Genomic DNA, 24,331 nt, shown 5'->3' with positions numbered 1-24,331 from the left:
AACCCACACAGTGAGGACACAGAGGGGCTGGCACACTGTCTGATGGACTATCTTAACTTCTGTGCAGACGTGGACGGCCCAACCAAGACTGTCCGCTGTTACCTCAGTAACAAACCGTGGGTAACACGGGAAGTCAAAGCTGTCCTCAACAGAAACAAGGCCGCCTTCAGGAGCAGAGACGTGGAGGCGATGAAGGCACCACAGCAGGAGGTGAAACACTGCATGAGGGAAGCAAAGGACAACTACAGGAGACAGATGGAGCACAAGCTGAAAGAAAATAACATGAGGGAGGTCTGGAAGGTCTGAAAACATCACAGGCCATAACACAAAGACCAGAGTCACAGGGGGGACAACGGGAAGGGTGAAGGAACTTAACAACTTCTTCAACCGGTTCACCCAGTCCACGCCCCCCACCATCTCTCTTTCTTCCCTCAACACACCTCCCACAGAGCCTCCTCCCCCTCCCACACCTCAACACAACTTCCTCCATACATCATTATGGACCAGATCAGAGGACAGCTGAGGAAGCTTCATCTCAGGAAAGCAGCAGGCCCGGACAAGGTGTGTCCCTGACTACTGAAGACTGACCTGAGAGAACCACTACAGGGTATCTTCAACCTCAGCCTGCAGTTAGGGAGAGCACCAGCCCTCTGGAAGACCTCATGCATCTTTCCAGTTCCTAAGAAGAACTGGCCCAGTGAGCTGAATGACTTCTGACCAGTGACACTCACTTCACACCTGATGAAGAGGTTGGAGCAGCTGTTCCTCAGCCTCCTCAAACTCCAGGTGCAACACGCCCAGGACTGACTGCAGTTTGCAGGTGTTGGTGTGGAGCAGGAGTGGGAAAAGAGGGAAGAGACGCTGCAGGTTTTCCTTGCAACCAATCACCTCAGCAGGTGGGTTGCTGATGAGCTTCTTCCCTGAACATAAACTCCTGATTGTCAATTAAATCACCTGCTGAGACACCTGATCATTCATGAAATGACCTGCTGAGGAGACTGGTAGCAAGGAAAACCTGCAGTGTCTTGGTCCTTCATGGCACATGACTGCCCACCCCTGGTGTGAAGGATGCCATCCTCTACATGCTACACAGAGTCCACTCACACCTGGATAAGGGAATCAGCACAGTGAGGATTCTCTTTCTGGACTTCTCGAGTGCCTTCAACACCATGTGGTCCAGGACAAAGTGAACAAGAAGCGAGTGGACCCCTCGATGTCGAGCTACCTCACTGACAGGCTGCAGTATGTCAGGGTGAGAAACACCACATGTGACACTGTAATCAGCAGCACCGAAGCACCCCAGGGCACGGTGCCAGCCATTCTTCTCTTCACTCTGTACACCTCAGCCTTCTGCTACAACTCTGAGCTGTGTCACATCCAGAAGTTCACAGATGACACAGCCATTGTTGGATGCATCAGGGATGAGCCTTGTGAAGGACTTTGCTTCCTGGTGCCACACAAACCAGCTACAGCTCAACACCTCAAAGACAAAGAAGCTGGTCATGGAGGTTGTGGATTCCTACAACTACTACCTACAAGTTGTTGTTTTTTTGAGTGTAGAGTTTAAGGTAAAACAAGAAGAACAAGAAGAGGCTTTATTGTCTTTGTACATACAGACAACAAAACTTGTCCACTGCATTTAACTGTCCTAATTACAGACACAATCTAACCACAAGGGGCAGTGTGCAGCCACAGTCTGACACCCAGGGACCAACTCCAGATGAGATGCTGCCTTGCTCAGGGGAAGAGAAGGGAGCAGACACTAAATAAGTACTCCTCCTAGACCTGAGTTTTTTTTTAAGTATTCTTGTGGGATTTTTGCAAATTTATTAAAAATAAAAAAAACTAAGAAATCACATGTCCATAAGTATTCACAGTCTTTGCCATTAAGCTCAACATTGAGCTCAGGTGTCTCCTGTTTCCACTGATCATTCTTGAGATGTTTCTACAGGTTAACTGGAGTCCACCTGGGGTAAATTCAGTTGATTGGACATAATTTGGAAAGACACACACCTGCCTACATATAAGGTCCCACAGTTGACAGTCAGACCACAAACCAAGCATGAAGTCAAAAGAATTGTCTGTAGACCTCTGAGACAGGATTGTCTGGAGGCACAAATCTGGGGAAGGGAACAGAAACATTTCTGCTGCTTTGAAGGTCCCAATGAGCACAGTGGCCTCCATCATCTGTAAATGGAAGAAGTTCAGATCCACCAGGACTCTTCCTAGAGCTGGACGCCCGTCTAAAGTGAGCGATCAGGGGAGAAGGACCTTAGTCGGTGGAGGCGGTTCATTCAGGCCCGAGGCATCGGTGGCGGCGATACATCCAGGCCCGAGGCGTCGGCTACATCCGCGGCTAGCAGCGGCTACATCCAGGGCTGGCGGCGGCTACGACCGTGGCTGGGGCGGCTGTGAACGAGGTTAGCAACGGGGAGGGTTGGGGTGCGGCTACCGGACCTGTGGTGGTGGAGGCTACTGGTGAGAATTGTTTTTGTAATCAATAGTGGCCATACTGAGCCACGACAGTCGGCATGGCACCACCCAGGAAAACAGATAAACTCGAGGAAGATATAGAGGAGATAAAGACCTCATTAAACCATATATCAAAAGACATGTCTAATCTAGACAAACTGATGGTGGAAATTAAAGAACTCCAAAATCTGGTTAAAGAGAAGGACAAGATCATTAAGAAACTTGAGCAACGTGTAGATGAACTTGAACAATTTACTAGAAAAGATGACGTTATAATATCTGGACTAGAAACAAGGCATCGGACATATGCAAGGGTGGTGGATTCTGGTGGAGCCAGTGGGGAGGATGCACCACCTGAAGAAAGACAATCATTGGAACAACAAGTTACAAACTTTTTATATCAAAAGGTGTTGTCATCCATCAAGACACAATATCAGACTGTTATACTATTCCAACTAAAGATAGAAAAAATAAACTATCTAACATTGTTATATGATTTACAAGCAGAAAATATAAATATGAGTTATTAAGACAGGCAAAGAATTTGAAAGGAACGAGTGTCTATATAAATGAGCATCTAACAAAAAAAATGCAGATATTGCTAGGGAAGCAAGACTACTAAGAAAACAAACATATTGTTGCTACATGGGTCTGGAATTGTAGGGTGTGGATTAGAGTGAAAGAAGGAACAAACGGTATACAAATCAAAAACATGGAGGACCTTACAAAATACAGACCTGAATAGACAATCAAATATGACGTCTGTTGGTAATTGGACCAACAAAAAAAATCTGATCAAACATGGAAACAGAGGATAAAATATATGACATAGACACTAATATTGATGAAAGTATATTTGACTTAAAAACGATTGGTTGTGAGTATTATACGGTAGAACAGCTGAATAGTGAAAAAATTGCAGAAGATACCCTGTCACTCATACATATAAACAGTCGAAGCTTGTATTGTAAAATGTCACAAATAAAAGATTCTTTAAATCAGTTTAAAAATAGATTTAGTATTGTTGCAATCACTGAATCTTGGCTTAAAGATGATCTCATGGATGAAGTTCAAATGGAGGGATATGAGCTGTATTTTGTAAACAGAAGATATAAAAAAGGCGGTGGTATTGCTCTGTATACAAAAACAGATCTGATGTGTACAATTGTTGAAGAAATGACAATTATGAACGATGTCATAGAAATTGTAACAGTGGAACTTGTACATGAAACATCTAAGAATATTTTAATTAGTTGTGTATACAGAGCACCAGATTCTTGTGTTGTGAAATTTAGAGATAAAATAATTGAATTATTCCATCAAATTAAAAACAAAACACTTTTTATGTGTGGGGACTTTAATATTAACATAGAGAGCTCCAGCTGCCAAAGATTAAGTGATTTTGTGAATTCAATGTATAGTTTGGGGTTATTCCCCTTGATAACAAAACCAACCAGAATTACATCGCAAAGTGCAACGGTAATTGATAATATATTTACAAACAGAACAGATGAAATTATCAAGAATGGGATCTTCATGACAGATATTAGCGACCATTTACCTATTTTTTCAATATTTAAATATAAAAATAGGTACAACAAAAAAACTGATATAAACTTTAAAAGAGATAAGTCAGTAAAAGCCTTAGAGGCATTAAAATATGACCTTAAAAATCAAAACTGGGAAGAAGTTTATGTCAGTGATGTTAATGTAGCATATAACTCATTTATGAAAATATTGATGAAATCATACAATAAAAATTGTAAATTAATTGAAATTAGTAAGAAAAGAGTAAATAAACCATGGCTGACAAAGGGAATAAAAAATGCTTGTGCAAAGAAAAACTATTTATACAGGTGCTTTTTAAAATTGCAAACAAAGGAATCAGAACATAAATACAAAAAATATAAAAATAAACTATTAACAATAATTAGGAAACAAAAAAAAGATTATTACAGTGAAAAACTAAATAAGAGTAAAGATAATATGAGGGTAACATGGGGAATTATAAAAAGTGTGATTGATAGTGATGGAACGAAAGAAACTATTCCAAATTACTTTGTTAAGGAAAATAAAGAGATATATATATAAAAGAAGTTGCAAATGGGTTTAATGATTATTTTTCAAATGTAGGGTCAAGTCTGGTGGGAAATAAACCAATAATAGAAGATAAATTATGTACATTGGTAAATACGGTCAATAGTATTTTCCTGGACAATGTGGAAAAAGATGAAATAAGAAATATTGTAAAAAACTGTGTAAGCAAAAGATCAACTGACCATGAAGATTTAGACATGATGACTGTAAAAAGTATAATAGAAATTGTTATTGAACCATTTACTTATATTTGTAATCTGTCTCTGTCAACTGGGGTTTTTCCAGATGAAATGAAAATTGCTAAGGTAGTCCCATTATATAAAAATGGAGACAAACATAATTTTTCTAATTACAGGCCAGTATCATTGCTTCCACAGTTTTCTAAAATTATGGAAAAAGTTTTTGTAACAAGATTGGATAAATTTATTGAGAAACATCATATTTTAAATAATGCTCAGTATGGATTCAGAACAAAACATTCGACAGCTATGGCAATTATGGAACTAATAGAGAAAATATCAACAACAATAGATAATAAGGATTATTTTGTAAGTATTTTTATTGACCTGAAAAAGGCTTTTGATGTTATAGACCACTCAAGATTGCTCCACAAGTTACAACAATATGGAATAAGAGGTGTTGCACATCAGTGGGTAAAAAGCTACTTAGAAAATAGAAAACAGTTTGTTCAGATAAATAATACCAAATCAGAATTGTGTAACATTATTTATGGAGTACCACAAGGATCGGTACTTGGACCCAAACTGTTTATTTTGTATATCAATGATTTTGTGAATGTATCCAATGTGCTTGGCAGCATTTTATTTGCTGATGATACAACGCTGTTTTACTCTGGATCAGATATACAGGAAGTAGCACAAGTGATAAATACAGAGTTGGAAAAAGTTAAACATTGGTTTGATATAAACAGATTGTCACTAAATATTAATAAGACAAATTTCATATTGTTTAATGATAGAGCGAAAGAAAATAATGTGTCATTACAAATAGATGGAATGGATATACAAAGGGTAAAAGAAATGAAATTTTTAGGAGTCATGATTGATGAAGATCTTACATGGAAGTCACACATAAATTACATAAAAGGAAAAATAGCGAAAGCCATTGCTGTTTTGCATAAAGTAAAATATTCATTAAATAGTTATGGTTTATTAACATTGTACAATTCATTGATTGTCCCATATTTAACTTACTGTGTAGAAATCTGGGGATCAACATATACAACCTATATACAACCTTTATTTATTTTGCAGAAAAGAGCTTTAAAAGTGATTAGTAACAGTGGTTTTAGAGATCCATCTAATCCATTGTTTATTAAGTATAGGGTACTTAAATTTCATGATTTAGTTGATTTGAAAATATTACAAACGATGTACCAAGTTAATAAAAATACTTTACCAACAAACATTCAAAATATGTTTGAAAAAAGAGTAAGTAGTTATAAATTGAAAGGAACAGAAGTCTTTAAAAAGCCAAGATTTAGAACCAAAGTAAAGGAACGGAGTATTGCAGTAAATGGTGTCAAATTATGGAACAATCTTAATAAAGAAATTAAAGAATTAAGGTCACTTAAATTATTTAAAAAACATATTAAATTAGATGTATTAAGTAAGTATGAAACTATGAAGTAAGTCAGTGGGCTGCAAGAAAGTCAAAAAAAAAAAAAAGTAAACTGTTAATAATGTTTGGAGTGTCTTAAGTTTAAATATAACCTGTCAGTGATGTAATCTATTAATTAATGGTCATAATTATGAAATGGGTCAGTGGTATGTGACAAGTTAAAGAAATGCAATCTGTTAAATAATGTTGACTATGATGCTGTATATTGAAAGATTGTATTGTTAAAAGGGGCAGAAATCATAAGACTTGTTCTTCTTTCTGCTCCTTTTCATTCTGGTATTGTGGTGCTTTTGTTTTTTGCTTTTCTGTTTTTCTTTTAAATGAATGAAATAAATATTAAAAAGAAAAAGAAAGAAAAGTCAGGGAGGTGACCAAGAACCCAATGGTCACTCTGTCAGAGCTCCAGCGTTCCTCTGTGGAGAGAGAAGAACCTTCTAGAAGGACAACTGGAGAAATTACGCATGGTGCAAGTTTTGAATTTTGCATCACCAGTTATACACCCTCACAATGTGAAGTGGAAGAGAGAAGGACCAAAAAAAACAAGACTTGAAAGCTCAGCTACAATTTTCCAGAAGGCACATCAGAGATGCAGGCATAGCTTTGATCTGTTTTGTTGGAAGAAAATTCTTCTCTGCTCTACTCCACTATGAAGCTACGACAGACAGCTGAGCTTACTGTGGGAACTGAAGGGTCCCGAGAAGACTGAAGGGTCCCGAGAAGACTGAAGGGTCCCGAGCAGACTGAAGGGTCCCGATAAGACTGAAGGGTCCCGAGAAGACTGAAGGGCCCCAAGAAGACTGAAGGGTCCCAAGAAGACTGAAGGGTCCCGAACAGACTGAAAGGTCCCAAGCAGACTAAAGGGTCCCAAGAACACTGAAGAGTCCCGAGCAGACTGAAGTGTCCCGAGCAGACTGAAGGGTCCCTAGTAGACTGAAGGGTCCCAAGAAGACTGAAGGGTCTCAATAAGACTGAAGGGTCCCGAGCAGACTGAAGGGTCCCAAGAAGACTGAAGGGTCCCAAGAAGACTGAAGGGTCCCGAGAAGACTGAAGGGTCCCGAACAGACTGAAAGGTCCCAAGCAGACTAAAGGGTCCCAAGAACACTGAAGAGTCTCGAGCAGACTGAAGTGTCCCGAACAGACTGAAAGGTCCCGAGCAGACTGAAGGGTCCCAAGAAGACTGAAGGGTCCCAAGCAGACTGAAGGGTCTCGATAAGACTGAAGGGTCCCGAGCAGACTGAAGGGTCCCAAGAAGACTGAAGGTTCCCGAGCAGACTGAAGGGTCCCGAGCAGACTGAAGGGTCCCGAACAGACTGAAGGGTCCCGAACAGACTGAAGGGTCCCGAGCAGACTGAAGGGTCCCAAGAAGACTGAAGGGTCCCTAGCAGACTGAAGGGTCCCAAGAAGACTGAAGAGTTCCGAGCAGACTGAGGGAGCGGAAATCTTATGGATAAAGAAATGCCAAAAGTCCTCTCAGAAACAGAAGGCTCAGTACAAACAGCATCACCAGGAGCATTTCTAAATTTTGACCCCCATGTAAGTTTTACTGACCCCTGTAGCTCATTAGAGGTCAGCTCCAGGATGTCTCCATATCTGAAAATAAACATGAGTTAATTCAATTCAATTCAATTCAATTCAAATTTATTTATATAGCACGTTTAAAACACAGCTGCAGCTGACCAAAGTGCTTCACAATAATAGCAATACAAAAGTGTAAAATATTAAAGGAAAAGAATAAAAATCTAAAAATACAGAGCAAAATCGCCGAGCAAAGCAAACACCACTTAGCCAGTGTTGAAAGCCAGGGAGAAGAGATGAGTTTTCAGTCTGGACTTAAACTGTCCCACAGACTCTGAGGACCTGACAGACAGCTGAAGATCGTTCCAGAGTCGTGGTGCTGCCACAGAAAAGGCTCTATCACCTCTGGATTTAAGCCTGGCTTTAGGAACAGCCAGGAGAAGCTGGTCAGCTGACCTCAGAGCTCTACGTGGAGCGTACGGCTGCAAGAGCTCACTCAGATACATCAGGCCTATACAGTGCAGACACTTAAAAACAATCAGCAAAACTTTATATTTAACACGAAAGCTGACAGGGAGCCAGTGTAAGGTGCAGAGCACAGGGGTGATGTGCTCATGCTTCTTTGTTTTAGTCTAAAGGTGGGCTGCAGCATTCTGTGCACTCTGCAGGGAGCGCTGGTCCAGCCCAACGTACAGAGCATTACAATAATCCAGACGTGACTGTTGGGAAAGTGTAGTGACACGGACCCACAACAGGGGGCGCAAATGAACGGTCAATAGATGAGCCAAAATATAACAATTTAATGTTGTGAATGTGCACAACGAACATACAGACAATCTCAGAATATCACAACAGTCAATACACAAAGGTGACGTGTGGGCAGGCTCGAGGATAGAAGACGTCTGTCCTGAGGAGAGCCGGAACCACACGATTTCCGCCGCCCCAGAACCTGGTGAATACTGGAGCCGCCAAGTCCCGAATTCCCAGGTGATCACCGTCCCCGACTATCGGATCTGGTACTGCTGGCGAAGAACAAAGACAGTCAAGTGTGGGTGTGTGTACACCCAGTAACAATAACGGTGGGAATGCCACCTCCACCTCTCACTCAATAACTTGCAGAGTACTGAAGATTCCTCAGGGAAAAGAGTGCCTTCTAGCGCTCTCTCAGCTTCCACTGACAGCGGTACCGGTACTCCTGCAAACACTCACAATATACAAACAATATTGCAAAACGGCTGAGGATATTACCTCCAATGAAGTATGATATCTCGGCAACGAGGTGGAGATGACGTCTGGTCTTTATGGAGTGAGATGATGTTGAGTAGATGGGTGACAGCTGTCAAGAGGTAATGAGCGACAGCTGTCACCCCCGGCTGTGTCCATGGCGGCAGCGCCCTCTCGTGCCTGAAGCCCGCACTTCAGGCAGAGCGCCCACTGGTGGTGGGCCAGCAGTACCTCCTCTTCTGGCGGCCCACACACAACAGACCCCCCCCTCAACGGGCGCCTCCTGGCGCCCGACCCGGCTTGTTTGGGTGTCGACGGTAGAAGTCGGCCAGGAGGGCCGGATCCAGGATGAAGCTCCTCTTCACCCAGGAGCGTTCTTCGGGTCCATACCCCTCCCAGTCCACCAAGTACTGGAACCCCCGACCCATCCGACGGACGTCCAGGAGCCGGCGCACCGTCCAAGCCGGCCTCCCGTCGATGATCCGAGCAGGAGGGGGCGCCGGTCCGGGAGCACAGAGGGGTGAGGTGTGATGAGGTTTGATACGTGACACGTGGAAAACCGGATGGATCCACAGTGAAGCCGGGAGTTGGAGCTTCACTGCGGCAGGACTGAGGACTTTGAGGATCTTGAAGGGGCCAATGTACCTGTCCTGAAGTTTCGGGGAGTCCACCTGGAGGGGGATGTCCTTTGTGGAAAGCCACACCTCCTGCCCGGGCTGGTAAGCAGGGGCCGGGGATCGCCGGCGGTCTGCATGGGTCTTCGCCCTCGTCCGGGCCTTCAACAAGGCAGAGCGGGCGGAGCGCCACACCCGACGGCAGTTCCGCAGGTAGGCCTGGACCGAGGGCACACCGACCTCTCCCTCCACCACAGGAAACAACGGGGGCTGATACCCCAAACACACCTCAAATGGAGAGGCCGGTGGCCGAAGACACCTGGCTGTTATGCGCATACTCGATCCAGGCCAGATGGTTACTCCAGGCTGTCGGGTGCGCGGATGTGACGCAGCGGAGGGTCTGTTCCAGTTCCTGGTTGACCCGCTCTGCCTGTCCGTTCGTCTGTGGATGGTACCCGGACGAGAGGCTCACGGTGGCCCCCAGTTCCCTGCAGAAGCTCCTCCAGACGTGTGAGGAGAACTGGGGACCACAATCTGAGACGATGTCGGAGGGTATCCCAAGCAGACTGTCTCCTGGGCTGTTGGGAGCTTCGGGAGGGCCACGAAGTGGGCCGCCTTGGAGAAACGGTCCACTATCGTGAAGATGGTGGTGTTGCCCTGGGACGGCGGGAGGCCCGTGACGAAATCCAGGCCGATGTGGGACCAGGGGCGATGAGGCACCGGCAGCGGCTGGAGGAGTCCTTGGGCCTTCGTGTGTACTGCCTTGCCCCTGGCACAGGTGGTGCAGGCCTGGATATATTCCCGGACGTCTGCCTCCATAGACGCCCACCAGAAGCGCTGCCGGACAACTGCCACGGTCCTTCGCACCCCTGGATGACAGGAGAGCTTGGAACCGTAACAGAAGTCCAAGACTGCAGCTCTGGCCTCTGGTGGGACGTACAGACGGTTCTTCGGACCTGTTCCTGGGTCCGAGCTCCGTGCCAGGGCCTCCCGGACGGTCTTCTCCACGTCCCAGGTGAGGGTGGCCACGATAGTGGACTCAGGCAGGATGGGCTCCGGTGGATCCGACAGTGCAGTTTTGACCTCCTCTTCGTGTACCCGGGACAAGGCATCCGACCTCTGGTTCTTGGTCCCGGGGCGATAGGTGATCCGGAAGTCAAAACGCCCGAAGAACAGTGACCAGCGGGCTTGCCTGGGGTTCAGCCGCTTGGCGGTCCTGATATACTCCAGGTTCCGATGGTCAGTGAAAACCGTGAACGGCACAGAGGCTCCCTCCAACAGGTGTCTCCACTCCTCAAGAGCCTCTTTCACCGCAAGGAGTTCTCGATTGCCGACGTCATAGTTCCGTTCAGCCGGGGTCAACCTGCGTGAAAAGTAGGCACACGGGTGAAGAACCTTATCGGTCTCTCCGCTCTGGGACAGCACGGCTCCTATCCCTGAGTCAGAGGCGTTCACTTCAACCATGAACTGGCGGCTAGGGTCGGGCTGCACCAAAACTGGCGCAGTAGAGAACCGTCGTTTCAACTCCTTGAACGCGGCTTCGCACCGATCCGACCAGGTGAAGGGGACTTTTGGAGAGGTCAGGGCTGTCAGGGGGCTAACTACCTGACTGTAGCCCTTAATGAACCTCCTATAGAAATTAGCGAAACCGAGGAACTGTTGCAGCTTCCTACGGCTTGTTGGTTGGGGCCAATCTCTCACCGCCGCAACCTTGGCCGGATCAGGGGCGACGGAGTTGGAGGAGATTATAAACCCCAGGAAGGACAAAGACGTGCGGTGAAACTCGCACTTCTCTCCCTTCACAAACAGTCGGTTCTCTAACAACCGCTGCAGGACCTGACGCACATGCTGGACATGGCTCTCAGGATCCGGAGAAAAGATGAGAATATCGTCCAGATATACAAAGACGAATCGGTGCAGGAAGTCCCGCAAGACGTCGTTAACCAAGGCTTGGAACGTCGCGGGGGCGTTGGTGAGGCCGAACGGCATGACCAGGTACTCAAAGTGACCTAACGGGGTGTTAAATGCCGTCTTCCATTCGTCTCCCTTCCGGATCCGAACCAGGTGATACGCATTTCTAAGATCGAGCTTAGTAAAGATTTTGGCTCCATGCAGGGGGGTGAACACGGAATCTAACAATGGCAACGGGTATCGGTTGCGAACCGTAATCTCATTCAGCCCCCTGTAATCAATACATGGACGAAGTCCGCCATCTTTCTTGCCCACAAAAAAGAAACCTGCCCCCATCGGGGAGGTGGAGTTCCGGATCAGCCCGGCAGCTAATGAGTCTTGGATGTAGGTCTCCATTGATTCGCGCTCAGGTCGTGAGAGGTTGTACAGCCTGCTGGACGGGAACTCAGCGCCTGGAACCAAATCAATGGCACAATCGTACGGACGGTGCGGGGGAAGGGTGAGTGCCAGATCCTTGCTGAAGACGTCAGCAAGATCGTGGTACTCAACCGGCACTGCCGTCAGATTGGGAGGGACTTTGATCTCCTCCTTAGCCTGTGAACCGGGAGGAACCGAGGATCCTAAACACCCCCGATGGCAGGTTTCGCTCCACTGAACCACCACCCCAGACGGCCAATCAATCCGGGGATTGTGCTTCAACATCCATGGGATGCCCAAAATCACGCGGGAGGTAGAAGGAGTTACAAAAAACTCAATCTCCTCCCGATGGTTTCCAGACACCACCAGAGTTACTGGTTGTGTCTTGTGTGTGAGTAAAGGGAGGAGGGTGCCATCTAGCGCCCGCACCTGCAATGGCGAAGGAAGCGCCACCAGAGGGAGCCCTACCTCCCTTGCCCATCTGCTGTCTAGCAGATTCCCTTCTGACCCCGTGTCCACCAGTGCTCGGGCTTGAAGGGTTAAATCCCCGCTCAGGATTGTGACTGGGAGTCGTGTGGCAATTTGTGTGTGTCTCACTTGAATGTTTTGACCCCCCCTTAGCCCAGTCTCTAAGGGCGAGTGTTGTCGTTTTGGCCGTTTGGGGCAGTTTCTCTGTGTGTGCTCAGTTGAGCTGCAGAGAAAACACTCTCCACGGATCAGCCTCCCCATTTTGGCCCTGTGCGTTTCCCTAACAACGTCAGCAGGGGGAGCTGTTGCCCCACAAAGCGCTGCGGCTGTGGAGCGTGGGGAGGGCGGCCCCTTTTCGAACCCGGAAGGGAGAGGGGCGGCGCGTATCCGGTCACGTCCTTCGCCTCGCTCCTGACGGCGTTCCTCCAACCGATTGTCTAACCGTATAACGAGATCGATAAGCCCATCTAAATCCCACGGTTCCTCCTTAGCTACCAGCTGCTCCTTCAAAACCAACGACAGTCCGTTTATGAAGGCGGCGCGGAGCGCAACGTTATTCCAGCCAGACCTCGCAGCCGCGATGCGGAAGTTGACTGCATAAGTGGCTGCGCTCTCGCGTCCCTGTCTCATTGACAGCAGCACTGTTGAAGCGGTCTCTCCTCTGTTAGGGTGATCAAACACTGTTCTGAACTCCCCCACAAACCCAGTGTATGCTGATAACAACCGTGAGTTCTGTTCCCAGAGCGCCGTAGCCCAGGCGCGTGCTTTACCCTGAAGCAGAGCAATCACATAAGCTATTTTACTAGCATCTGACGCGTACATGACGGGACGTTGTGCGAAGACGAGCGAACACTGCATAAGAAAGTCCGCGCACGTCTCCACACAACCTCCGTATGGCTCAGGAGGGCTTATGTATGCTTCAGGGGAAGGTGGGAGGGGTTGTTGAACCACCACTGGAACATTTATATCCTGCACAGGGTCGACAGGAGGACGAGCTGCAGCAGCGCCCTGAGCGCTCGCCGCCATCTGTGTGGAGAGAGCCTCCACCCTGCGGTTCAGGAGGATGTTTTGCTCAGTCATTTGATCCAACCGAGCTGTAAAGGCGGTGAGAATGTGCTGCAGCTCACCAATCACGTCTCCTGCAGACGCCTGTGCTCCCTGCTCTCCCATTGGTCGCTCAACAGCCGGGTGACGCCCCTCGGAGTCCATGACGCTGGCCGAGATATCCTGTTGGGAAAGTGTAGTGACACGGACCCACAACAGGGGGCGCAAATGAACGGTCAATAGATGAGCCAAAATATAACAATTTAATGTTGTGAATGTGCACAACGAACATACAGACAATCTCAGAATATCACAACAGTCAATACACAAAGGTGACGTGTGGGCAGGCTCGAGGATAGAAGACGTCTGTCCTGAGGAGAGCCGGAACCACACGATTTCCGCCGCCCCAGAACCTGGTGAATACTGGAGCCGCCAAGTCCCGAATTCCCAGGTGATCACCGTCCCCGACTGTCGGATCTGGTACTGCTGGCGAAGAACAAAGACAGTCAAGTGTGGGTGTGTGTACACCCAGTAACAATAACGGTGGGAATGCCACCTCCACCTCTCACTCAATAACTTGCAGAGTACTGAAGATTCCTCAGGGAAAAGAGTGCCTTCTAGCGCTCTCTCAGCTTCCACTGACAGCGGTACCGGTACTCCTGCAAACACTCACAATATACAAACAATATTGCAAAACGGCTGAGGATATTACCTCCAATGAAGTATGATATCTCGGCAACGAGGTGGAGATGACGTCTGGTCTTTATGGAGTGAGATGATGTTGAGTAGATGGGTGACAGCTGTCAAGAGGTAATGAGCGACAGCTGTCACCCCCGGCTGTGTCCATGGCGGCAGCGCCCTCTCGTGCTTGAAGCCCGCACTTCAGGCAGAGCGCCCACTGGTGGTGGGCCAGCAGTACCTCCTCTTCTGGCGGCCCACACACAACAGTGACGTTATAAATGCACGGATGGCTCTTTCAAAATCAACTCGAGTAAAATAACATTTAATCTGGGAAAGAGTCCTCAGATGGAAGAAGCTGGCCCTGATGACAGAGCTGATGTGCTTATCAAATCTGAACAATGGGTCAACTATCACCCCGAGATTTTTTACAAAAGGGCGGCAAAAAGTGGACAGTGGACCAATAACACTGTCTTGTCCTTGTAGAGGGTCACTTTGCCCGAACACTAAAATCTCAGTTTTATTTTTATTAAGATTCAGAAAATTAGCTCTCATCCAGACTTGTACATCATTCAGACAGTCCTGTAGTATTTTTACAGCAGCCTGGGTATCACAGGAAATTACAGGAAGGTAAATCTGAATGTCGTCTGCAAAACAATGAAAACAGATTTTGTGCTTTTTAAGAACAGACCCAAGAGGGATCATGTACAAAGCAAAGAGAAGTGGTGCTAAAATTGAGCCCTGGGGCACGCCATATTTAAGAGGAGACACAGAGGAAGAGTACTGTCCTACATTAAACAGAAAAGCTTCTGTTGGAAAGATAGGACTGAAACCAATTTAGCGCTGAACCCTTAATACCTATGTGTGTCTCGAGGCGAGTCACAAGGACACTGTGGTCCACTGTGTCAAAGGCTGCAGATAAATCTAAAAGCAGAAGAACTGCAGAGTTTCCAGCATCAACAGTTTAAAGAAGGTCATTAAAATCTTTTAAAAGGGCTGTTTCAGTACTGTGTCTTAATTTAAAACCAGGTTGAAACTTCTCCCCTATTTCATTAAGATCCAGATAAGCCTGCAATTGGTCATAAACAGCTTTCTCTAAGACTTTAGACACAAATGGCAATTTAGAGATCAGTCTATAGTTGGACAACACATTTGGGTCAAGATTGTTCTTTTTGATGAGCGGCTGGACTACAGCATGTTTAAGAGCTGACGGAAAACAGACACTTGATAGAGAAGCGTTCACAAGTTCAGCAATGTACGGACCAATACACTGAAAAACATCTTTAAACAAATGACCTGGAACAATGTCCAAAGTGCAGGAAGAAGACTTAAGATGATTAACACTTTTAGACAGCTCACAAGTAGATACAAGATTAAAACAATCAAAAACAGCATGACACATGGATGGATCTGCTGACTCTACCTCAGATACAGGACATAATCTAAGATCAGAGATTTTATCTCTGAAATAAGAGAGAAAATCTTCTCAAAGGTTGGCCGAGGGCACAGCGATATTACTCGCACGAGGATTAATGAGCGAATTCAGAGTGTTAAAAAGCACCTGAGGTTTATGACAGTTTGAGGACACAAGATCTGACATGAATCTAGTTTTAGTGGCTTTAGCTGCTCTCTGATACTCAGACAGTCTGTCCCTCAGTATTTGCAAGGAAACGTGAAGATGACAAGGAAACGTGAAGATGACTTTTGTTCCATTGTTGCTCAGCGCGCCTACAAGAGCGCCTGAGTTCACGAGTGCGCTCGTTTAGCCAAGGCTGTGCCGTGGGCTTTAAGTGCTTCAGCCGTAAAGGAGCCACAGAGTCCAAAGCCTTTGTGCACGAACCATTAAAATAAGAAAGGAGTTCACCAGGAGTTGCGTTATCTGAGTCGTTTCTATACATTTCATGAAAAGCATCAGAAAACAGGGCGGCTGACTCAGTATTGAATGTGCGCACCCGGTGCGCCGTGGTGCATGGACTGACCACGCTCCGAGACAACGTTACAGAGAATAAAACAGCAAAGTGATCAGAGAAGTGGGTTTCACAAACCTCAATTACATTAGGATTAAGACCGAAAGAAAGCACAATATCCAAAATATGCCCCTTCTCGTGTGTACAGCTTGACACAGACTGAGTCAAATTAAAAGAGTCAATCAAATCCAAGAAGTCTTTAACCATCGGCTTGGATTCACAACAGACGTGGATATTAAAATCACCAACAATCAGAAAGTGATTGTAATTCAATGATACACCAGCGCGCACAGGACTGGAGTATCAGAGCTTATCACAAAAGTCTGCAGTTCAAAGCTGGAGACCTGGAGCCGGTACCTGCCGACAGGTGTAGCTTTCTTTATATACAGTAGCGAGCCCAGCGCCTCTGCCAGTCATCTGAGGCGTATTAACGTAAAGGCATGCAGGGGGTAAAAGCTCAGAGAAAGGTGAAGACTCACCGACTTGGAGCCAGGTCTATGTGAGCAGCATTATATCCAGTTTGCGCGATGTAAAAAATTAATTCAATAAAAAAGTTTTGTTAGCTAGCGATCCAGCATTCAACAAGCCAAGGCGTAATGACACACTTTCACAGACCCGCAAGGAGCAGTGGCACAGTGGCCAGAGGAAGCCAAAATCCACCCCGCGGCGCTTCACCAGTCGTTTGAGCCGAGGTGCTGCAAGCGGCAGATGACGCAGGCCGGTGTCCAAACGCGCAGGGAACACGGGCTGGATCCATCGTAATCCATACGATCTTCTAATTACTGGGAATCCAGGAGTCCTGAAGAGAGGGACAGTTCCATGGTTGGACCTCCAGTGAGCCTTAATTTTCACAAGGACACCTCCACGTTTACCGCGCTTTCTGGGTCGCTTCCTCCATGTGAAGACAGGTGAGCGCAGCAGGTAAGCAGGTACAGAGCTCAAGGGAGGGGGGGGTCTGGATGTTTGGTCCCCAAAATTGTTACTTAAAACCAGCTCGTGAGAGAGTTTGAGATCAGTGAGACCCTGGCGATCATACACTAGCAATCCAGTCATGCTGTCGCACAAAATAAATGACAGTACAGCAATAAAAAACAGAAAACACAGAGCAGGTAGATGACTGCCAGTACACGCTGGCGCTACCTTGCCACCAATTTAATGGAACACCAAAGCACAAATATGTCTGCCAAATTTGATGCTTTTAACACAGAATGCACAACTGTTTTGCTATGCCGCCCCAACAATATTTGAAGTTAGCAGTTTTATATGATGAAATAAATGGAACATGGGAACAAATTTTGATGAAAATACCTATGCTTCAGTTTGTGTGCAGTATAAATAACTGCACCACACTTTATTTCAGTGATTGTAAACACATTTTGGTTGCATGAACAGAATTATTGGAGACACAACTGAGCACTGGATGTTGGGTCGCTCACTGGTACAAGTGCTGTAGGCTTGGGGGCTTACCTGTTGTGTGTGGGCCGCCAGAAGAGGAGGTACTGCTGGCCCACCACCAGTGGGCGCCCTGCCTGAAGTGCGGGCTTCAGGCACGAGAGGGCGCTGCCGCCATGGACACAGCCGGGGGTGACAGCTGTCACTCATTACCTCTTGACAGCTGTCACCCATCTACTCAACATCATCTCACTCCATAAAGACCAGACGTCATCTCCACCTCGTTGCCGAGATATCATACTTCATTGGAGGTAATATCCTCAGCCATTTTACAATATTGTTTGTATATTGTGAGTGTTTGCAGGAGTACCGGTACCGCTGTCAGTGGAAGCTGAGAGAGCGCTAGAAGGCACTCTTTTCCCTGAGGAATCTTCAGTACTCTGCAAGTTATTGAGTGAGAGGTGGAGGTGGCATTCCCACCGCTGTTGTTACTGGGTGTACACACACCCACACTTGACTGTCTTTGTTCTCGCCAGCAGTACCAGATCCGACAGTCGGGGACGGTGATCACCTGGGAATTCGGGACTTGGCGGCTCCAGTATTCGCCAGGTTCTGTGGTGGCGGAAATCGTGTGGTTCCGGCTCTTCTCAGGACGGACGTCTTCTATCCTCGAGCCTGCCCACACGTCACCTTTGTGGATTGACTGTAATTATATTCTGAGATTGTCTGTATATTCGTTGTGCACATTTCACAACATTAAATTGTTACTTTTTGGCTCATCTATTGGCCGTTCATTTGCGCCCCCTGTTGTGGGTCCGTGTCACTACACTTTCACAACATTACCGGCTTCTTTTGGACCCGGGAAGATCAGTCTGTCTAATATTAACTTTGGTGACATGTTTCTTCATCTTGCAATGTTCTTCCAAGGCTTTGTTGATGAAATCTGATCATAATGTGCAGAAGGCTTTACTAGGGAGCACAACCTTATGGACAAATTCACAGAGTCTCGCCTTTGTCCTGTCCACGTCCACCTCCCTGTCCAACCATGTCCACTTAAATTTACTTTTTACACCACTATCGATCTCTTTAACACAGTCTTCATCCGCTCTCTCTCTCTCGATAACTTTGGTCATTTTAAAAATGCAGCTTGACAGATCAAAACTTGCAGAAAATCAAAATGTCCCCATCCAGGTACTTTCAGTGACTTTTGATATTACAGAGATTCTGATGGCTGAAAGTTCACTGTTGTAGAAAAAGTCACAAATGACATCGTGCATGATTCCTGTGCATATGAGGACATGCACAGATGGCCCCGCTGACACCCCCCCCCCCCATTTTTTTCAACGGATTTACGCCGATCACAGAAATGGCCAAGAAATCCAGAAAAAATTGGAAATCCACGGAAAATTCACATCCCTGGACTTGTTATCCCATTCTGGAAAGGAAAGAATGATTCTGTGGACCGTAATAACTATGGGGGTCTCACACTGCTCTGTGCCAGGGAAGGTGCTTGCAAGGATTATTCTTTATTGGAGTCGATTCCAGGTATTCGATGCTCAGCAACCGGACGTCTGGCTTCACACCCAAGAAGTCATCTATTGACTGCATTTTAGCCCTGCAAGTACTCATAGTACACCAGACACCAAGAGGAGGCCCTGGTATCTCTAATCCAGGGGAGGTGATTCCATCCTTAACTGTGTCTATCATAAGGGGTCAGCTGGATAGCCCTTTGTCTTTGTCTTCACCTGGGACCAATTTGCTAAGGGTGGCCATACCAGGTGCTAATGCTCCAGACAACACAGCTCCCAGGATCACTGGAGCATACAAACCCCTCCACGGCGATACAGTGTCAGTCCAGGGTAGATTTGGTGCAATCACTCTAGTGGAAGTCACCAAGGTAGTCAAATAACTTCTCTGTGACAAGTCGCCAGGGGCGGATGAGATTCGTCCTGAGATGCAGAAGTTGTTGTAACCTTCATTTGTTGTAACCTTTTTTCACCAGGTTTGTCCCATTGAGATCAGAAGACCTCTTTTCCAAGGGAGACCTGACCAAAAATGGCAGCAATACACAGTTTCAACAGTCACACAGACTCAATAAAGTACCAATATGTAAGAAAACATCAGTTAAAACAGTGACATTCAGAAAGTCTGCATTCCAGCCTTTAAACTGCAGATTTAGAAACAGTCAAAGATACAAAGTTTTGCAGTTTAAATTCAGTCTGCAGATTGTTCCACGCAGTGGGTGCAGAAAACCTAAAGGACTTCTTTCCCAGTTCAGTTTGAACTGTGGGGACAACAAACTGAACAAAGCTCTGTGATCTCAGGTTGTGTAATCCATCCTTTAAAATCAATAAGGAGGAGAGGTAGTTGAGAATTTTCCCAAGAATGGCATTGTAAATGAACACATACTAATGTCCAAGACGGCGTATACTTAAACATGCCCAACTAACCTCAGCGTATAAAGTACAGTGATGAGTTAAAAAAAAACTATAGGTTGTTATAAATCTCAAAGCTCCATGGTACACACTGTCCAACATCTGCAGACTCTGAGCAGAGGCATTCATGTATAACACATCACCATAATCAAGGACAGGTAAGAATGTTGACTCCACAAGTCTCTTTTTGACATTAAAAGAGAAACAGGACTTGTTTCTATAATAAAAACCTAATAAAACTTTCAGCTTTCTAACAACATGCTGAATATGCCCTTTAAAAGATACGTTTTCATCCAATAAAAACCCCAGATACTTAAAAGAAGATACAATCTCAACTTCTTGCTCATCAATATTAACAATTTTCCCTGACTGTGTTCCTGTTTCTCTTGTTGATGAAAACAACATGAGTTTAGTTTTCTCCACATTCAGAACAAGTTGCAGCTACCTAAGCTGATCCTGAACCAAATTAAAAGCATGCTGAATATGTACAAAAGCTAGTGCAGGTGTAGGTGCACAGCAGTAAATGACCGTATCATCAGCATAAAAATGAAAATTTGCATTTGGAACATTCTGTCCCAGGCAGTTCATATAAAAACTAAATAAGAGCAGTCTCAGAACTGAACCTTGAGGCACACCTTTATGTATATGCAGTACCTCAGATATCAAATCAAATCAAATCAATTTTATTTATATAGCGCCAAATCACAACAAACAGTTGCCCCAAGGTGCTTTATATTGTAAGGCAAAGTCATACAATAATTACAGAAAAACCCCAACGGTCAAAACGACCCCCTGTGAGCAAGCACTTGGCGACAGTGGCAAGGAAAAACTCCCTTTTAACAGGAAGAAACCTCCAGCAGAACCAGGCTCAGGGAGGGGCAGTCTTCTGCTGGGACTGGTTGGGGCTGAGGGAGAGAACCAGGAAAAAGACATGCTGTGGAGGGGAGCAGAGATCAATCACTAATGATTAAATGCAGAGTGGTGCATACAGAGCAAAAAGAGAAAGAAACACTCAGTGCATCATGGGAACCCCCCAGCAGTCTAAGTCTATAGCAGCATAACTAAGGGATGGTTCAGGGTCACCTGATCCAGCCCTAACTATAAGCTTTAGCAAAAAGGAAAGTTTTAAGCCTAATCTTAAAAGTAGAGAGGGTGTCTGTCTCCCTGATCTGAATTGGGAGCTGGTTCCACAGGAGAGGAGCCTGAAAGCTGAAGGCTCTGCCTCCCATTCTACTCTTACAAACCCTAGGAACTACAAATAAGCCTGCAGTCTGAGAGCGAAGCGCTCTATTGGGGTGATATGGTACTATGAGGTCACTAAGATAAGATGGGACCTGATTATTCAAAACCTTATAAGTAAGAAGAAGAATTTTAAATTCTATTCTAGAATTAACAGGAAGCCGATGAAGAGAGACCAATATGGGTGAGATATGCTCTCTCCTTCTAGTCCCCGTCAGTACTCTAGCTGCAGCATTTTGAATTAACTGAAGGCTTTTCAGGGAACTTTTAGGACAACCTGATAATAATGAATTACAATAGTCCAGCCTAGAGGAAATAAATGCATGAATTAGTTTTTCAGCATCACTCTGAGACAAGACCTTTCTAATTTTAGAGATATTGCGCAAATGTAAAAAAGCAGTCCTACATATTTGCTTAATATGTGCATTGAAGGACATATCCTGATCAAAAATGACTCCAAGATTTCTCACAGTATTACTAGAGGTCAGAGTAATGCCATCCAGAGTAAGGAACTGGTTAGACACCATGTTTCTAAGATTAGGAAATTAGAGGTCATCCATGTCTTTATGTCTGTCAGACAATCCTGCAGTTTAGCTAATTGGTGTGTGTTCTCTGGCTTCATGGATAGATAAAGCTGAGTATCATCTGCGTAACAATGAAAATTTAAGCAATGCTTTCTAATAATACTGCCTAAGGGAAGCATGTATAAAGTGAATAAAATTGGTCCTAGCACAGAACCTTGTGGAACTCCATAATTAACCTTAGTCTGTGAAGAAGATTCCCCATTTACATGAACAAATTGTAATCTATTAGATAAATATGATTCAAACCACCGCAGCGCAGTGCCTTTAATACCTATGGCATGCTCTAATCTCTGTAATAAAATTTTATGGTCAGCAGTATCAAAAGCAGCACTGAGGTCTAACAGAACAAGCACAGAGATGAGTCCACTGTCTGAGGCCATAAGAAGATCATTTGTAACCTTCACTAATGCTGTTTCTGTACTATGATGAATTCTAAAACCTGACTGAAACTCTTCAAATAGACCATTCCTCTGCAGATGATCAGTTAGCTGTTTTACAACTACCCTTTCAAGAATTTTTGAGAGAAAAGGAAGGTTGGAGATTGGCCTATAATTAGCTAAGATAGCTGGGTCAAGTGATGGCTTTTTAAGTAATGGTTCAATTACTGCCACCTTAAAAGCCTGTGGTACATAGCCAACTAATAAAGATAGATTGATCATATTTAAGATCGAAGCATTAATTAATGGTAGGGCTTCCTTGAGCAGCCTGGTAGGAATAGGGTCTAATAGACATGTTGATGGTTTGGATGAAGTAACTAATGAAAATAACTCAGACAGAACAATCGCAGAGAAAGAGTCTAACCAAATACCAGCATTAATGAAAGCAGCCAAAAATAACGATATGTCTTTGGGATGGTTATGAGTAATTTTTTCTCTAATAGTTAAAATTTTATTAGCAAAAAATGTCATGAAGTCATTACTAGTTAAAGTTAAAGGAATACTCGGCTCAATAGAGCTCTGACTCTTTGTCAGCCTGGCTACAGTGCTGAAAAGAAACCTGGGGTTGTTCTTATTTTCTTCAATTAGTGATGAGTAGAAAGATGTCCTAGCTTTACGGAGGGCTTTTTTATAGAGCAACAGACTCTTTTTCCAGGCTAAGTGAAGATCTTCTAAATTAGTGAGACGCCATTTCCTCTCCAACTTACAGGTTATCTGCTTTAAGCTGCGAGTTTGTGAGTTATACCACGGAGTCAGGCACTTCTGATTTAAGGCTCTCTTTTTCAGAGGAGCTACAGCATCCAAAGTTGTTCTCAATGAGGATGTAAAACTATTGACGAGATAATCTATCTCACTCACAGAGTTTAGGTAGCTACTCTGCACTGTGTTGGTATATGGCATTGGAGAACATAACAAAGAAAGAATCATATCCTTAAACCTAGTTATAGCGCTTTCCGAAAGACCTCTACTGTAATGAAACTTATTCCCCACTGCTGGGTAGTACATTAAAGTAAATGTAAATGTTATTAAGAAATGATCAGACAGAAGGGGGTTTTCAGAGAATACTGTTAAGTCTTCAATTTCCATATCATATGTCAAAACAAGATCTAAAGTATGATTAAAGTGGTGGGTGGACTCATTTACATTTTGAGCAAAGCCAACTGAGTCTAATAATAGATTAAATGCAGTGTTGAGGCTGTCATTCTCAGCATCTGTGTGGAAGTTAAAATCGCCCACTATAATTATCTTATCTGAGCTAAGCACTAAGTCAAACAAAAGGTCTGAAAATTCACAGAGAAACTCAAAGTAACGACCAGGTGGACGATAGATAACAACAAATAAAACTGGTTTTTGGGACTTCCAATTTGGATGGACAAGACTAAGAGTCAAGCTTTCAAATGAATTAAAGCTCTGTCTGGGTTTTTGATTAATTAATAAGCTGGAGTGGAAGATTGCTGCTAATCCTCCCCCTCGGCCCGTGCTACGAGCGTTCTGACAGTTAGTGTGACTCGGGGGTGTTGACTCATTTAAACTAACATATTCATCCTGCTGTAACCAGGTTTCTGTAAGGCAGAATAAATCAATATGTTGATCAATTATTATATCATTTACTAACAGGGACTTAGAAGAGAGAGACCTAATGTTTAATAGACCACATTTAACTGTTTTAGTCTGTGGTGCAGTTGAAGGTGCTATATTATTTTTCTTTTTGAATTTTTATGCTTAAATAGATTTTTACTGGTTGTTGGTGGTCTGGGAGCAGGCACCGTCTCTACGGGGATGGGGTAATGAGGGGATGGCAGGGGGAGAGAAGCTGCAGAGAGGTATGTAAGACTACAACTCTGCTTCCTGGTCCCAACCCTGGATAGTCACGGTTTGGAGGATTTAAGAAAATTTGCCAGATTTCTAGAAATGAGAGCTGCTCCATCCAAAGTGGGATGGATGCCGTCTCTCCTAACAAGACCAGGTTTTCCCCAGAAGCTTTGCCAATTATCTATGAAGCCCACCTCATTTTTTTGACACCACTCAGACAGCCAGCAATTCAAGGAGAACATGCGGCTAAACATGTCACTCCCGGTCCGATTGGGGAGGGGCCCAGAGAAAGCTACAGAGTCCGACATTGTTTTTGCAAAGTTACACACTGATTCAATGTTAATTTTAGTGACCTCCGATTGGCGTAACCGGGTGTCATTACTG

At 45.0% G+C, this 24,331-nt stretch overlaps 1 protein-coding gene across 1 annotated transcript in view; it reads right to left on the bottom strand.

Moving 5' to 3' along the window:
- LOC117515001 (laminin subunit beta-1-like) overlaps window positions 1-24,331 on the bottom strand; it is a 476,107-nt gene that overhangs the window by 360,342 nt on the left and 91,434 nt on the right. The window lies entirely within an intron of this gene.

The sequence above is a fragment of the Thalassophryne amazonica genome, chromosome 8 (genome assembly GCF_902500255.1).
Source record: "Thalassophryne amazonica chromosome 8, fThaAma1.1, whole genome shotgun sequence".
NCBI lineage: Eukaryota > Metazoa > Chordata > Actinopteri > Batrachoidiformes > Batrachoididae > Thalassophryne > Thalassophryne amazonica.
Note: the sequence above shows the minus strand (reverse complement) of the source record. Positions and strands in the feature narration are given on the sequence as shown.